Genomic DNA, 19,443 nt, shown 5'->3' with positions numbered 1-19,443 from the left:
CAGCAACTTCCAAGGCCCAAAGAAGGGTGCATTCTATTGTATCATTTAACATTGTGGAAAATATGAAAAGAATGAGCATTACCATGTCCATGTGGGATTCCTTATCCATTCTAGGACAAGCCAACTTGTTGAGAGAGGCTTTGGTAGTAGATGTTCCAAGCCTAGTTACTGATGAGCCTTCAAAGGCTATATTTACAAATCAAAGAGCTGATACTCAAAGTGACAACTAGAAAAGAAGTCAAACCCAAGGTAGGGATGTTAAGCCTCCACCATTTTATGTTTCATTAATTAAAGGAAATAATTTGGTACATAATTTCATGGTGTATAGTGGGGCTACAAGCTTTGTCATGCCCAAAAAGATAGTAGATCAACTAGGTTTAAGATACAAACCCTTAGAAAAGGGTGTGTTCCAATTAGGTGGTTCATGTGTCAACACCTTAGGTATCATAAAGTATATAGGCCTAACACTCCATGCATGTCCTACTTTTTCTATTCCCTAAGATATCTTTGTGATAGATTTTCCCCCACATTTTGTACTTTATTGTTAAGAGAATTCACAGCCAAGGTAGGAGGCTATTTATTAGCAGATTGGTCTCATATATTGTTTAGACCAGGTAAGGAACCAAAGTAACAATCAGGTCTAAGTTACTTGCCAAAGACCACATTGAATCTTACACACCCAATGTGATCAATGCTAATTGTATTGCACTTGACCAAAGGGAAGATCTCATCATCCAAGATACAAATACTCAAGTTGATGACATCCTTGATGTTTTACTAGATGAGTGGGTGACTCAAGACTGCTCAAGAAATGAGACTAGGGACATTAGCATTGAAAATATTACAAATGTTGGTCTAGGGAATTATGTCTTCCAAGAAGTTGGGCTAATAATGCCAAACCTTGTCAAGGATGCTATTAATCTTGATGAGAAACAAAATGAAGTATGGGAGTTATATTTTGATGGCTTTAAGAGCAAGAATAGTTTAGGTGGGGGAGAAATGCTAGTCTCAACTAGTGAAGATAAATATTATGCATCTTTTTATTTCAATTTTACATGCACCAACAATATAGATGAGTATGGAGGGCTAATCCAAGGATTAGAATGGGCTAGGATGAGAGGTGTCAAATGCATAAAAGTGTCTAGTGAGAGTGAGTTAATTGTCAATCAAGTGAGAGGATTACACATGACTAAAAATAGTAAGTTAAAAGGCTATAAAAAGAGAGTTTGGGATTAGATTGAGGACTTTGATGCTTTTAACATAGTTTTTATAGGGACATAATTTGATATATTTGACAATATTAGAAAAGAAGATGTACAAAAACATAGCAATGTTGCGTTCAGGCCCTCCATACTTGACAATGATGTCAATTGGTAAGTCTTTGATAGTGATGAACAAATCCTAAGCTTTCTACTTGAGGAAGACCTACACTCAGCATTAAATCAATGAAAGGTGCAAGAGCAATATGGTGATCAAGTTATACAACTTAGCTCTAATAAGTTGCCCAAAGGATTGGTCAATTTAGAGTCTATCTTTAACACTGATGATGAATTCAAGAAAATAAGACCAACTTGGTAGTCCAAAAAGATCATTACGAAGATACTGAGATTGCAGAGCAAAATAAGTTAAATTTTGGCAAAGCAATTCCTACTGAAGAAAGGAAATCTTATGTCTAGCTCTTCCAAGAATATAATGATGTTTTTTATTGGGGATATGTTGATCTTAAAGGTTTTGATCCATGCCTCACCCAACATACAATTGAGTTGGAACCCAATTCCAAACCCATAAGGAAAATGAAAAGGCTTGTTAATCCAAAGTTGCAACCCTTAATGCAAAAGGAGGTTTTTAGGATTGTTGAGAGTGGAATAATATTTCCTATCAAACACACTAGTTGGGTATCAAATATACTCCCTATTAGGAAAAATACTAGAGAGGTAAGGTTATGTGTTGACTTTAGGGACCTCAATAGAGTGTCATTAAAGGACCATCATTTTAGAGTAAATAAATAATTAATTATTCTATTTACTTAAGTGTACTTAGGTTAATGCATTTATTTAATATTTAGTATTTAATAGTTGTAGTGGTTAGTTGTTGACAACACGGGAGTTTCTTCCCTTCTAGCATGTTCCACCTTTTTGTGGATACTTGGTTGTCAACCTTATCTTCTACCACTTTCTAGCTTATTCGACAAGCTTTTATGAGGCCTTTATATTTGGTCTCTCTCTCTCTCTCTCTCTCTCATTGTAAAATCATCCATTCACATAGAAATTTCATTTTCCTATTGTGAAATATTTTCTCTTGCTCTATTTCCTTCAAGCTCTTGCTCCTTAGGTTTCTCTTCAACAAGCTATTTACACTGCAGGTGATCTTGGTGACTGTGGAGTTGGATTTCATCAACTCCTACACATTATGTTTTAGGTTCAGAAAGGTTTTTTCTCCTTGATGGATATTTTGGCTATAATTAGGTTCTAGTTAAAAGGGAGACTAGTTCAAGACTACATTCAACACCAAGTGGGGTACCATGGCTTACAAAAGGAGGGCTTTTGGCCTATCTAATGCAGGAGAAACTTTCCAAAATGCCATGGAGATGGCTTTCAAAATTTTGATATACAAATTTGTGCTGATCTATCTAGATAATATTACTATTTTCTCCAAATGTGCTAAGGAACATATTGAACACTTGAGACAAATCCTAGAGAGATGTGGGGAATTTGGCATATCTCTCAATCTAAAGAAGAGTGTTTTTTCTGTCCACAAGGGGAAGTTATTGGGATATGTTGTATCCAAACAAGGCATTACCATTTATCTTGAGAGAGTTGTAGCCATCCTAGAGTTACCTTTGCCACATCATAAGAAAAGATCACTTGTTGAAGCCATTGACATCAATGCTTAAGAAGAATAAAGTTTATAGCTGGTTGAAAGAAGCCAGACATAGTTTTGAAGCAATAAAGGAAGCATTGTCTACTTCAACTACTTTGGTAAATCTTTACTTTTCAAAATATTTCACCTTGTATGCATATGGTAGTGTAGATACAATTTCTGCAATATTGGTTCGACAAAATGGTCAAGACATAGAATAGCCTATTGCTTTCTTTAGTAAAGGTTTAGAGGATTATGATTAGAAATATAGCTTCATTGAAAAGCATGTTCTTGTAGTAGTGAAAATCTTGAAAAATTTCAGCCATTCGATGTCTAATAATAGGATTCATCTTATGGTGGCTCATCCTAGTGTGAAGGAGTTCTTGTTAAGAAAATACCTCAATGAAAAGAGAGCTAGTTGGATAACTTGAGCTATGGAATATGATATAGATATCTAGGTGACCAAACTTGTTAGAGGGAGAGGGTTATGTGAGAAGTTAGCTAATGAAGGAACTTAGAGTAAATATCACATAGTAGAAGCTATCCTAACCAATCAAGATGTTCCCCAACAAGGTTAAGAAGAGAGCTGGCTATAAGATATGACACACTTTTTGCAAACTGGAGAATGTCCCCTTTCACTTGACAAGGCTAAAGAAGGTATTTTAGATTGAAGTATATACCTTATATATTAGTGGATAACCTTTTTTTTAGAAAGGATATGAATGGATTAATAATGATGATACTGGCAAGTTGTTGGAGTAGTTTCATAACACATGAGTTCACTTCTCTCCAAAAATAATAGCATATAAAATCATGAGAGCTTGATATTATTGACCCAACCTATTTACAGATGCTCATGCCTAGGAAAAAAAGTATAAACAACATGCATTGTTGTTTGGGAAGGAAAGGATAGCTGCCTTACCCCTATGTCCTATTTTGATTGAGCAGTCATTCATGAAGTGGGGCATAGATTTTATGGGGCACATTAATCCAAATTCTAGTGCTCACCACAAATGGATACTAATAGCCACAAACTATTCCACATGTTAGACAAAGGTAGTAGCTCTAAAAGAGGCCAATGAGACTTCTATTCTAAAATTCTATGATGATCTAATCTATAGATTTAGAGTTCCTGACTCCATTATATCTAAAAATGGTTTGGCATTTGTGGGAACACAAATAATTGAATGGGCATTGAAGAATGGAGTATACATCGATAATTCATAAAACTATTATCCTCAAGGCAATGACCTAGTTGAAAGTACAAATAAGAACTTGTTGAGGATCTTGAAAAATATTTTATAAGATAACAAATGTGATTGTCATTCCAAATTGAGACCAACTTTGTGGCTTGATAGAATCAATCCCAAGAGGATTTTGGTTAACTCACCCTACATTCTTGTGTATGGGAAGAAGCTAAACTACCTATTTCTATAGAGTTCCCATCATTAGAACTTGTTGATAGTCTAATGCTTTTTGAAGAGGATGATCCCCTAAAGTTGAGGTATGCCAAGCTGATGGAGCTTGAGGAAGAAAGGAGTAAATTGTTACAAACAATGGAACACTAACAGATGCAAACCAAGAAGGCATTCGATAAAAGGTCTAGGCTCAGGGTGTTCAAAGAAGGAGATATGGTTTTATGGTGGGATGTTCTTAAAAGTAGACTGGGCCATCATAATAAGTTTGATGATATGTGGACTAGTCCATTCATAATCTTAGAATGCAAGGAACACAATGCATACCAGCTAGCTACTATGGAAGGGGAAGTCCTACCCATCCCTGTGAATGAGATTCACCTCAAGCTTTGTTTTGAGGTATAACCTCAGGTTATTGGTCTATATATATTCCCTAAATGTAGTCCATCACAAGTTTGTTTAGTTATAGTCTTCTCAACTTCCAATAAGTTCCTAAGGTTCTAGAAGTCTAAGCAAGTAAGATGTTGCACACCCACTAGTGTAGAACATCTTTATTCTAAACATCCTTCCCTAGCAATGCCTGATCCAAGTGCATATATTTGAGCATGTGTGACCACCATTTTAAGTCTATTATCATTCTTAATTTGGAACTATACCCAATAGATTGATAAGGCTATTGGTTCAATGTCTAGTTGGCAACCATTCAATACAAATCGCCACAAGTGTTACACATTTTTATCACCATGCAAAATGGGTAGGTCAACCAACCATATTTCTTAGGTTGGTGAGAATATTTTTTTCTAAACTCATTAATACCAATACAATTAGGGGATACATAAATTTTGAATATGTTTTATTATTATATCCATAGGTCTTAATCTTCAAAATTTGCATAACTTAGGGTTACACAAATTTCATTATAATCTTCGTATTCTGTAGGTCCCATTTGTCATGAACTTAGAAGAATCATGAGGGCTTTGATCTTTAGCAGATCAAAGGTTATCACTATGTTTCCAATGAAAACTAAAAGTTCTTTATCCATGGAAACAAGGTGACAAATAGACATGTAGCATGGTGTATCCTATTTCCTCAGTTTTAGTAGAATGAATCATTCATCTTCCAGGTCATCGATCTTCCTAGGATCGACAATCATTGCTATTTCATTAGAGCTACAAGATATTTATCCAAAGTGACATAGTGAGCACTTGCCACATGGATATATGGGGTTAACCTAAGTAGTGGGCCATAATATGATGAAAGTGATGTTAGAATAGGCCACAATATGGACACATTCCCATTGGCTAGAGGTGTCGACAATGTGAGCAACTTTCAACCCTCGATGACAATAGATCTTGGTTCATCTGACAAGTGTCACTTGTTATTATGTGAATTTGCACCTTCATTACCCTTGGTGACAAAGTGAGGAGGTGACATGTGTTTTAGTTTTGATGCTATGGGGTGCAGGGTCATGTGATCATAGATGACAAGGTAGGGTGATCCCAAGAGCATAAATAAGGAAAAGTGCATGTATTGTTTTGAAGCCCCGATGCTATGATAGGTAGCATGTCATGAGATCTTAGGTTCCATTCATGTGGGTGACAATATTATGATGCATGCTTTATCATAACGTCATGAAGGCCGAACATCACCATTTTCTCCAAATGTGCTAAGGAACATATTGAACACTTGAGACAAATCCTAGAGAGATGTAGGAAATTTGGAATATCTCTCAATCCAAAGAAGTGTGTTTTTTCTATCCATGAGGAGAAGTTGTTGGGATATGTTGTATCCAAATAAGGCATTACCATTGATCTTGAGAGATTTTTAGCCATCCTAGAGTTACCTTTTCAATATTATAAGAAAAGATTACTTGTTCAAACCATTGACTTCAATGCTTAAGAAGAATAATGTTTTTAGCTTGTCGAAAGAAGCTAGGCATAGTTTTGAAGCAATAAAGGAAGCATTGTCTACTTCTCCTACTTTGGTAAATATTGACTTTTCAAAAGATTTCACCTTGTATACATATGGTAGTGTAGATACAATTTCTACAAAATTGGTTCAAAAAAATGATCAAGACATAGAACAACCTATTTCTTTCTTTAGTAATATCTTAAAGGATTGTGAATAGAATACAGCTTCATTGAAAATCATGTTCTTGTAGTGGTGAAAAGCTTGAAGAAGTTTAGACATTTGATGTCTAATAATAGGATTCATCTTATGGTGGCTTATCCTAGTGTGAAGGAGTTCTTGTTAAGAAAATACCTCAATGAAAAGAGAGATGATTGGATAACTTGAGCTATGGAATATGATATAGGTATCCAGGTGACTAAACTTGTTAGAGGAAGAGGGTTACATGAGTAGTTAGCTAATGAAGGAAATCATAATGCAGACGACATAGTAGAAGCTATCCTAACTAATCAAGATGTTCCCCAAAAAGGTCAACAAGAGATCTATCTATCCCCCCTTTACTTTTTCAATTTTTACTCTCCAAGTAATCCTTCTATCCCTTTTCCCCTTCAAGTTTACATTCCTATTTTAAGAAGTAAAATAGTGAAACATCAAGAGAATCTAGCCTATAACTCAGAGATTCACTCCTAATTTAGGTATCTCCCACTACCTAAGAGTGTTTCCATGTTACTCAAAGTTGATTGAGTTAGAATCAATTCAAAGGTGCAACTTTTAGTGATAACAACAACCCAACCCTAGGCCAAACATCTCTATGGGTTTGGTTTAGGACATCAAAGATTGAAGTAGAAAGAGCACTTTGGGTATGGATCATTAAAGTTTGATGGTGGATTGTGTTCTCTTATAGATCCTTGCAAGTATCTCAATTGATGGATAATCCTAGATATTGGTCTCCTACGGACTTCTTTCACAAAGCTAGCCAATTAGGCTTAATTAGGACTATTGCTTCACCTAGGGTTTGGTACTCATCATTTGGATTAGGTGTCTAGAACCTTGGAGTTTGAAAAAACTTCCAAAAGGGTTTTTGAATATCTTTTGTTTTCTAGGTCCTTTGGTGAATTTTCTAGTTAAGACCCAATTTCCTCATTTTTTGGGATAATAGGGCTACTAGGCTTAAAAGCTAGAATTGTTGCCAAAGCTTTTGGGAATAGGCTCAGTTGTTGTATTCCACCACTATGAGAATAGTGGATGTTTTGGAACCTTTAAATTCCCCTTTTAACACCTAGGTTCCCATTTCAAGAAATTACAAAGTATTTGGTTGTGTTTTTCTAAAAGGCTAGTAGTGCTCTAAAGGAGTGCCTAGTTAATGGTTTGGATGCATGAATTTACAAAGATGTAGAGCCCTCTCTCTCAAGATCATTTTGGGTATATAATAAGTCATAAGGCCACACCACATAAAGGTCTCCTAATCAAGGGAGAGCTCTGCATCACTCTCTTTCCCATGGATTGGGATGTAGATGAACCCATATCTCTAGAGGGGATAACATTAAAAGTGATCACTAGAAGCCACAAGAATTTTAAAGAAAATTTCCATCAAAGAGAATCCTATGCTAAATATCATGAGGATTCCTCCACCTAATCCCATCACACACAAGGCTAGGGTAGAGGTAAGAAAAATATCGGTGAGTCATAGGTTTGACCAGAGGAACATAATGTGCCAGCCACTAGGCTCACCAAACTAGTAAGACAAAAGGTTGAGGCTATTGGAAATATAATAGGAGTAATTGAAAGGGGAGTGGTGAATCAATTTTCACTAAAATAAATCCCAAATCCCTTAGATGTCAACACATAATATAAACTTCACTAAAAATATTGATGCTCGACAAACACATAGGCAGTCGGTAAATGTTGAAATAACAACTGTAACTTGGAAAATGAAAATCTTAAGATATTATCTATGATTAACCTTACTTAACTTATTTTCATAAAAATAAAAGAAATAACATGAACACAAGTGACACCAAGGTTTAATGTGAAAACCCAATTTGGGAAAAACCACCAATTACAACTAGTTACTTATTTTTACTCTTCTAAAGTGAGACCTATTAGGAGCCAACCTTGTTAAAGGTTACAAAACACATTATTAGGTGTGACCCTATTAGACGATTTAATCACCTTGTTAGGAGTGGCCTTTTTAGAGGTCTTTAGAAACTTCAATCTAGAAGTGCTACCTTGTTAGAGGATTTACAAATAGTTGTTAAGAAAACTCTATTAAAAGATTTAGACACTCCTAGAATGGTTAGAGAGTAAAAATGAGATGACTTGATTTATGATGCAACTGAATTGCTGATTATAGATCTCAATTCTGGCTTGAATACTTAATATTTTTTGATTGAATGTATCTTTGCATACTTAATATTTTTTGATTGAATGTATCTTTGCAACTCCATAAGGATATTCTTCTTATCCTTTTAATTTTCTTCCTCTAAGCATCTTCTATTCTTCCATACACATTCCACACATTCAATCCTCAACTTTACCTTATACTTATACCTTATGCATTGTCAAGTCAGCTTGATTACATCTTAAAATAATTAATATTCATCTCCTCAGTTGTCTAGAACCAAGAAACAAATCTATTGAACTCAATATGCCAAAACAAGAAAATTCTTTGTTAGTTGACCCTACTCGGTAGACACTAACTCAAAAATGATTTTCTTGTGTTAACCAATTGCACTCGGTCAATACTACATCTTCACAAATTTCCTTTGGTAATTGAGTGAGCTCAGTTAACACTAGTTCCATCCAAATTTTCTTCATTAACAGAGTGAGCTTAGTTAATGCTCAACTTCTATGAACTTCTCTTTGATGCTTGAGTGAACTTGGTAGTGACTACCTTCTAAACTTGGAAAAATCTAGAATGCTTGGCAAACACAAGAAACTATCTTCAATGCTCGAGTGATCTCAACATACAATGATTAGTAAAGATATGAAATGTTGTGCAACATCAAAGACATTACACAATTAATAAATTATTTTTAACAATCTCCTTCTTTGGCATGGATTGCAACACAACATCTCATAATACATTGAATTATTTAAAGAAAAATAAATTAAGGAAAATATCCTTAGTGTCATTATGATTCTAAACCTTGAGAACTCCCTCTATTAATGTGAACTCCCTCTTCCTTCAATTTCTCCCTCCATCAAAAAACTCTCCCTCTTTGATATTAGACCAAGTTCTTCCACTTTGACATCTCTGTAAGTAATTCTCCCTCATAACAGAACTCTCTATTTATAAAATTTCTATGAATATGACATCAAATTCTCCCTCTTTGACATCTCATGCCAAAGACAATATTAAGTGAACATCAATGTACCTTATGTACTAATTCATATGCATTCTGCCCTTTTCAATAATACATCAACTAACTAATCTTCAACATACTCTGGTTGATGCATCACTAAACTTCATTTTAGTGAGCTTTAGATAGGGGAATAACCCCTAACTTACCTCTTAGATACAAAAATTACATCTTTAGGCAATGGCTTAGTGAATATGTCTACAATTTTTTCTTTAGTATTCACATATTCCAATCTTACCTCTTTATCTTGCACCAATTCTCTTAGAAGATTATATTTTATAGCAATGTGCTTGATCTTGGTATGCATCATAGGATTCTTTTATATAATAATTACACTGGTGTTATCAAAGAAGATAACCACTGGATCCTTGATCTCTCATATCAACCAATATTTTCTTGAACCAAATAATATTGGAGAAATTAACTACTACTACTCTATTGTAGAATGAGAAATATAATTCTACTTATTACTTGTCCAAGACACTAGTCTTTTACCAAGAAAGAATGCTCCACCATTGGTGCTCATCATCAACACTTCCTGCCCAATTAGTATTTGTAAAGGCTTTCAAATCTAAAGTGCCTCCTTTCTTGTAAAATAATTGGTAGTCTTTAGTACCTTTGAAATACCTCATGATTCTCTTGATTTCCATCATATGATTTTCTTTAGGATTTGTTGAGAATCTTGCCACCATACCAACTGCTAATGCAATATTAGGCCTTGTGTGCACTATATATTCCAATTTTCCAATCATTGATTTGTATGTGGTGTAATCGACTTACTTGGAATCATCATTCTTGGAAAGCTTATGTCCAATAGACATAGGTGTTCCAATTGGTCTTGAATCTTCCATTTCAAACTTCTTCAATATCTCCTTGATATATTTGGATTGAGTAATGTAGATACCATCTTTCTTTTGTTGAATTTGTAATCCAACAAAGAATTTAGTCTTTTCAAATATGGACATCTCAAATTATTTACTCATCTCTTCTAAAAAATATTTGCATAAATCATCATTTCCATTAAATAATGTGTCATCCACAAAGATTTCAGCCAATACAATCTTCTTGTCTAGTGCTTCTTTGATATATAGGCTGTTGTTATAATTTGTTCTTTGAAAACCAATATTTATCAAGTAGTTAGGAAGTCTTTCATAGCAAGCTTTGGGAGCTTGCTTAAGACCATACAATGTTTTGTGCAGTTTAAAAACCATTTTCTTTTTCCTATGATATACAAAGCCTTTAGGTCGTTCTATGTAAACTTCCTCTTCAAGAATGTAGATTTTACATCCATTTGATAAAATTTAAATCCTCTATGTGCAGAATAAGTAAGTAAAGTTCTAACACCTTCTAATATTTTAGTAAGAGAAAAAGTTTCACCATAATCAATACCTTCTTCTTGAGAATTACCTTTGCATACTAACCTTGCTTTCTTTTCAAAAAATTCTCCATCTTTATTCAAATTTAGTAAGCAATTATGTACCTTTCAATTTTTTCTTGTCATTGTATCATCCAACTTGTCTCCAATGATCTGATTAGGTTCATGGTGCCTTCTAACATATCTTTCTAACATAGGTACTTTAGATTTAGAACTTGTTCCATTAGTCTTGCCATGATCTTTTATATCAAGGTTGGGTCCCATTGTCTATGACTCGGGTCCTTCAGACTCGATTTATTTTGGCTATAACTTGGTAGCCTTTGATTGTGACTTGGGTCCTTTATACTATGACTTGGGTTGCACTGGTTGCAACTCAGGTGCTTCTAGAGATTTTGGGGACCCAGAAGGTAAATTCTCTTAATTTTCAGTTAGATTTGGCAATGTATTAGGTTCATAGTAAATAAACCTTCTATAATCATCAAGTTCTATATTTCTCTCTTCTTCACTCTTGTCTGCAAACTCATCAATTCTCACATGTGCACTTTCTATGATCTTATGAGTGGATAAATTCAAATATTTATATGCTCTAATTCTACTGGAGTATCCAAAGAATATACCTTCATCATCTTTAACATCGAGTTTTCCTTTCCTAGTGCTTTCAGAATATAACATTTGCTACCAAATACTTTCAAGTAACTTACATTAGGTTTGTAGCAATACCATAGTTCATAAGGAGTTTGATTTGAGTCTCTCTTCAGTTGTACTCTATTCAGGGTATGTACTATAGTATTGATTGCTTCATTCTAGTATTTGATTACAACATTTTTTCTATCATCAAAGTTATTGCATAATTCATGATGGATCTATTCCTTATCTCAACTATACCATTATGTTGTGGTGTTCTAGGGGATGATACTTGCCTATTGATTCCTCTTTCCATGCAGAATTCATTAGAGATGAATTCACCACCTCTATCTAACCTCAAACACTTCATATTCTTTCTAGTTTCTCTCTCTACTCTTTCCAGATACCACTTAAACTTTTCAAAAGCTTCTAATTTCTCTTTTAGATACATTATAGTCATCATTCTAGAATAATCATCAACAAAAACAATAAAATACTTATCTCAATTGTAGCTTGTGAAATTGCTATCAGGATTTCACTGTGTGATTTTGAGTCAAACTCATTGACCCATATTTCATGAGTAGTGATTCAACATGAATACATATCTCATGAGAATAAATGGAACACTTAGCACTCATTGGATCTTTTGGGTTTAAACACAGAGGAAACTCCATAGTTTAGCGCACTCAGGCTGGAGTAGTATTGGGATGGGTGACCTCCCGAGAAGTCCCAGTGCTTCACCCCTATGAGCATCACCTAGATCCAATGAGTGCTAAGTGTTCCATTTATTCTCATGAGAGATGAATTCATGTTGAATCACTACTCATGAAATATGGGTCAATGAGTTTGACTCAAAATCACACAGTTAAATCCTGATAGCAATTTCACAATTTGACTTGTTGTGGAAATTACCTCCTACTTATCAATTGTAGCTGTCTATTCCAATAGGTCCACATATGTCTATGTGAAATAGCTCCATGACTTCTTCAAAATGATAGTTCTTGCTTTTGAAACTTGTCTTTCTCATCTTACCAATTTGACAATTTTTGCATAGGCCTATATCAAGTTTCCTCAAACTAGGAACACCTCTCACTCTTTTTTTTTGCTTATTTTGATTAGATTATCAAAGTTCACATGACATAACCTTTTATGCCACAACTAACTTTCTTCTACTTGAGCAATGAAACATGAACTTTCATTGAGATATGGGTAGAATAGATTTCCTTTGGTTCATTTACCAAACCCAACTATATTTCCTTTTCCATCTAGCAACTTGGCCTTCCCATTCATGAATTCTACCTTGAATCAAATATTATTCAATTAAGCCGCACTCAGCAAAATTATGCTTTAGTCCTTCAACCCAATAAGTATTATCACATCTAAGTTCATTGGTTAGTGAGATACAACATTTTCCCTTTATGCAACATGGTTCATTGTTTCCAAATCTCACACTTCCACCATCATAATGTTCCATATGTTCAAAAAAAAAATTTTGGCAGATGATGTGAGAAAACACTATCAATAATCCATGTATCATTTTTTCTAACATGAGAGATAAATGTGATTTTATCTCCTTCATCATTAGATTCATCTTTTACAATAATATATATCACTTCATCATCTTCACTACTATTTGAGTCTTTAGCCATAAAACAAGATTTCTTACCTTTGTCCTTGTAGTCCTTGAAGTTCTTGAAAGCCTTCTTTACTTTGTACTTACTATGTTTCTTATCATCTTTGTCTTGTTTATTTGGACATCTTGCAGCAATGTACCCAACTTCACAAGAGAAACAAATTAAAGGGATTTTAACTTTATATTTTCCTTTGCCTTTGGGATACCTTCTTGCAAGAAATGCTTCAATCGCTTCAAGACCACTATCAGAACTATCTTCCTCTTCACTTTCAAATTGTTTTCTTTTAGACTTTTTAGCTTTCTTCTTGAGTGATACCTTGGCTTCAAATGCAGAATCAAGATTGCTAGAGCTAGGAGTATAATTCTCATAGTTATCTAGTTTAAATGTAGTCAATCTTCCAACTAGAGCATCCAAAGTTATTTTTTTATTTGGATTACATCTTATCTCTTGAATAGTAGACAATCTAATTTCATAGATGAGAAGGGTTTTGAGTACCATTATTATCACTATCACATCTTCAATTTTTCCCCTAGATTGATATCATTGGCACTAGCTTTGATTCTCTCAACATATTTTGCAATGTTTTCATCCTCTCTCATTTTCTTTTGATCAAACTAACCTCTCAAGCTTTCTGTCTAAGCTTTTTTCATATTATCATCACCTCCATAGATATCATTTAGTTTGGTCCACATGTTATGAGCATTAGCACATCCTTTGACTTCATCAAATTCAACATATTTAAGAGTTGATGTAATGTCAATCATCATGATGTTATGATTTTTCTTTTCAACAATCTATTCCACAGTCAATGTTCTAGTAGGAGCCTTGTAAGCATTTTCTAGATACTTCAAACTTGAGTCACTAATGGTTTCTAGGTGTAACTTCATAAGTTCCTGCCATGCCTCAAAGTTATCTCTATTTAGCTTGGGAATCTCTCTTCTATAAGACATCCTAATTTTTAGCTTAACTCATTGAAACCTTTTCTACAAGCACCAAGAAGTTTGATACCAATTGTTGGAAATATAAGAGGAGCAACTGAGAGGATGGGGGTGAATCAATTACCACTAAAATAAATCCTAAATCCCTTATATGTCAACATCCTAGATCTCTTATATATTAAAAATATATATAAATTTCATTGAAAATATTGATGCTTGGCAAACACATAGGCACTTGGTTTATACTAGTAAATGATGTAACTTAGAAAACATTGAAATAATAATTGTAACTTGGAAAATTTAAATATTAAAATATTATCTATGATTAACCTTACTTAACTTAGTTGCATACAAATAAAAGAAATAGCATGAACACAAGTGACACCAAGATTTAATGCGGAAATCCAACTTGGGAAAAACCACCAATTGCAACTAGTTACTAATTTTCACTCTTCTGAAGTGAGCCTTGTTAGGAGCCAACCCTATTAAAGGTTACAAAACACATCGTGAGGTGTGACCCTGTTAGAGGATTTAATCATCTTTTTAGGAGTGGCCTTGTTAGAGGTCTTTAGACACTTCAATCTAGAAGTGCTACCTTGTTAGAGGATATACAAATAGTTGTTAAGCCAACTTTATTAAGAGATTTAGATCACTGCTAAAATGATTAGAAAGTAACAATGAGATGACTTGATTTTTGATGCAACTAAATTGCTGATTATAGATCTCAGTTTTGGCTTGAATACTTGATCCTTTATGATCTAATGTGTCTTTGCAGCTCCACAAGGATATTCTTCTTATCCTTTTAATTTTATTCCTCTAATCATCTTCTATTCTTCCATACACTATTGACACATTTAATACTCAACTTGACCTTATAATTATGCCTTATGCATTGTCAAGTCAACTTGATTACATCTTAATTATTAATATTCATCTCCTTAGTCGGATAGAACCAACAAATAAATCTATTGAAATCAATTAGCCAAAACAAGAAAATCCTTCATTAGCTGACCCTGCTCAGTAGACACTAACTCATAAAGGATTTTCTTGTGTTAACCAAATGAACTTGGTTAATACTACATCTTCACAAAGTTCCTTTGCTAATTGAGTCATCTTGGTTAACATTGGTTTCATCCAACTTTTCTTCATTAACTGAGTGAGGTCAGTTAACACTCAACTTCTATGAACTTCTCTTTGATGCCAGAGTGAACTTGGTAGTCACTACCTTCTAAACTTGGCAAACTCTAGAATGCTCGGTAGATACAAGAAACTATCTTCAATGCCTGAGAGAGCTTGACATAAAATGACTGGTAAAGATATGACATTTTGTATAACATCAAAGATAATATACAATTAATTAATTAGTTTTATTAGAGGCATCCCAAAGACTGGGGGATGCTGTGAAGGAAGGGGAAGCTAGGATTTTGATTCTACTTAATAGTTCTCACTTTCTTATTCATGAAAATCTAGGTGTGAATAATAGTTGCATGCAAATATAACCAATATAAGAAAATAATAGATTTCATAGAAGAGAACACAAGATACCAAGATTTAACATGGTTCACCCAATCCCTGGGCTACATCTACCAACAAAAAGTCCAATATTATTATTATCTAGTGATTACAATCTGCAATCCCTTATAGCTGAATATCATTACAAGAAGCTACAATATCACCATTCCATTATGAAATCTCTAACCCTAAGCCTTGTTATACAAGGTTTTTCCACTTACAAATTAGGGCTTGAACAAGGCATCCAATAGGAAAAATAGTAGCTGACACCTTTTACAATATAAGGGCATTTTTGGATTTAGGGGCACTTCCTTTGAAAACCCCCATGGGGGCATTGCCCCTTGACTCCACCCTGTATTGCAACAAGGAGCACACCTGGGGCACTGCCTTTTGACCCCATCTTGTGGCACTACCTTCAAAACCTCATTGAAATAATATGGGGAGAAAATTGTGTTGAATAAACCTCCGAGTTTGATTAAGCTCCACATCACAACACCCTATCTAGTAAGGAGGGGAACAAAGAAGAAAACTAGGAGAGCAAGGGCAAGCCCCACCATCTCACTAATTGAAGATGATTTTGAGAAGCTAGTGGTCTAAAAGAGGATTTCCTTGGTATAGAGTGTGTTGATATAGTATATGTGAAAGATCCATCATAGATGGACATTCATGAGGTGCTAGCTAAGGAGGTGTCTAGTCTACCTAAGAAGGTGGAACCTTCTCGAAAGACATAGGAAGAAAATAGGTCAAAGATGGATATTGTGGTCAACCCTAAAGTGTTGATCAAGGAAGAGGAGCATAGGGAAGAAGACCTAAACTACTTGGAAAAAGAAAGGAAGGAGGTTGAGTTGCACTTTCAAAGGCAAACAAAATAAGAAGAAGAGGACCTCTGACAACACATGGAGAAAGACCATGACTACATGGAAGAGAAATTTAATATGGATGTAGAAGAAGGATAAAGGATTTAGGAAATAATTGTCACAAAAGAGGTGGGTACATATGTTAGCATGAATTTTGATGATATTCCTATGGGGGAGTAACGTATCATTGCTAGAGCAATTGAGAATTAGTTAGCATGACTGCATATTGCATTCATGACTATGTGTTTCATTAATGTCAACATACTATGATGATTGTCAAAGTAGAAAAAAGAGAATGAGGTTGTATAGATCGAGTATTGAAGATAAGGTCAAGTACAATTGAGGACATGTTCTACAGTGTCTCTTGATGACATGGTTAAGTTTGCATGTAGAAACTCAAAGACATGTGAAAGTTATTTATGATTTATAGGTAAAAGTGTGTAGATAGAGTACCTAAGAAGTAGTTTCTAGTGTTTGGATTGTATCTCCTAATAGGTATAGAATATTGATGAGAAAAGGTAGACAATGGTAGTAGATAGCTTGATGATGACATCACCAAGTGAGCAAGATCTGAGGTTACACATGTGAAAAGTTGTGAAGACTATGAGCCAAAAGTGTTTTATAATTGTGAAAAAATGTAATGAATCCTATTATCTTAAAGAGGTTAGTATTATAATTATTTTTAGGACATCGTATAAAGGAAAGTTATTTTCCTTTTAATGAGAGGTATTAGTTGTAAGAATTTTGTATTTGATTTATAAAGATTAAAAACATGAACTAAGTGATCAAAGAGATCATTGTGATGTAGAGTTGGAGATTTGATATTGAGATTAGAGAAGTGTTTGGTGTGGTATTTGTATAGTAAGAGGATAGAGCATGAGTTAGAGTTGCTAAGATTAGTTTCTTTTCTATTAGTCTGAAAGTAATAATATAGAGGGTAGTTGGATAGTGAGTTTGCTAGTCTTAACCCTAAAGCTATTTGGGCAATGGGTTAATCCACCTTCTACAACTCCTAATAGCATTAGAATCTCCTAACAAGGATTCAAAGTCTCCTAATAGGGACTGAAATGTACTAAATGTATTTTATTAGCTCCAAATAGAGTCCATCCTCTTAGAAGGAACTTTTATATTAGCACATCCTTTTGTAGGTACTATCCCCACTGGGATTTTTTCCTTTGATCAAGGTTTTCCTTAGTTAACATATTTGGTGTTATTGTGTATGTGTATCTTCTTATGGTTGCTATTTATAAAGATCACATGTTTAAGGTTTAATAAGGTCAATAAAATTTGTATTGATTTTATAACTAATTCACCCCAACCTCCCCACTCTCAGTTATCTTGGGACTTTAATTTCTTGCAATGTTGACCACCAAAGAAGTTAGAACATAGATGGAAGGAGTAATCAAATTCCTAGAGGGTCCAAAGTGTTAGAAATTCTTTAGAATAACTAAGAGGGGGGGTGAATTAGTTATTCAAGGTCCAAATGTCCTAATAAAACTTTTTCACCAAGTAAAGCAAGCCCATTAAACTATTCATGCATCCAAGCTATACATTCATCCTAGTAAGTTACTAAAAAATCAACATGCAAGAATAAGATATGAAAGATCAACACATAACATAGTAATTTATGTGGAAACCCAATTTGGGGAAAACCGCTGGTAACATGCTACTCAATTCACACTCTTTTGAAGTGATGCCCTATGAAAGGCCTGCCCTGTTAAAGGCTACAACACACTATTAAATGTGACCTGGTTAAAGAATTTCAAACACCCTATTAGAAGTGGGCCTAGTTAGAGGACTTTAGAACATTCACTTGGAATTCCACCTTATTATAGAATTTACAAATGGTTGTTAAACCAACCTAAGTCCATAGGATTTTACCCTAACTGATACAATTGTTAGAGAGTAACAACAAGGGCTTTCGATCTGATACAACTCACAACATAACTTGTAGATTTTAGATCTCAATTTAGTTCTCAAATTTGACTAGCATTCAGTCACAACAACTCTAATAGCTTGTCCTCCTTTCAAGCTTCATCTCCTTGAGTCTCCATGCTCAATATACCAGTGCAATCTTCTCTGTGGTCACCTATCAAAGAAAAGTTTCTATACTCTATTCCTTCCTCTCTCTCAATGCCTTCACCTTGACATCCTACCAACCACTTCAACAACCACTCTTTCTTCTTCACCTGTAACTCCTTATATAGAAGTCTAGAATACTTTTCCTACTTTTAATTTCACTTTTAGTTTTAGTTCGAATGGATTAGGTAAGATTCAATGAATCTACCCATAATCTTGTTTCTTCTAAAGACATCATGAAGAATCCACCTGTATTCACCCAAAAATGGTTTACCTAAAATTCTGTGTTACCAGCTCATTATCCTTATCCTCTGTTTGGTTCACAAAATTAAAGGTAACAAACTTGTTAGCTTAGATGTGATGAATCTTTGAATTTTTGACTAATGCATTAGCTTGGCACTATTGAAATTCTGATACTTAGTACATACTACATTACTCGACACCTATTGTGGATTCACTCAGCATCAACTAAGTTTTTACTAATGCTCAACACCTATTACTTTCTTAGCTCCTTTTGTTTCAGTCGGTACACACAATATTTTTCATTTTCTTGGCACTTATTGATAATCTACTCGACATGAACTAGCTTGCTCAACATCCACTAATGAACTTAGTCAAGCTTTGTAGATAGCTTTGTTACAACTTATTCTTTCAGAGTTTCTAAGTGTAGACAACCTCTGTATCTTCAAGTGTATTATCAATACATCATTTTACCGTTATCTTAACTAATCCTTGTACTTCATTACAAAACCATAACTCAACCTTTCCCTTAGGTGTTTTCATTACATCTTATTGATTAAATCCTCTTCATCAATTAACTAAGTGATAGTACTTGGATCTTATAAGAAATTGCCATTCTAGCAAATAGTAGGTTTGGAAT

Source organism: Cupressus sempervirens, chromosome 1 (genome assembly GCF_028749045.1).
Source record: "Cupressus sempervirens isolate cs-2001-9-10 chromosome 1, ASM2874904v1, whole genome shotgun sequence".
Classification (NCBI taxonomy): domain Eukaryota; kingdom Viridiplantae; phylum Streptophyta; class Pinopsida; order Cupressales; family Cupressaceae; genus Cupressus; species Cupressus sempervirens.
This window is presented reverse-complemented; position numbering follows the sequence as displayed.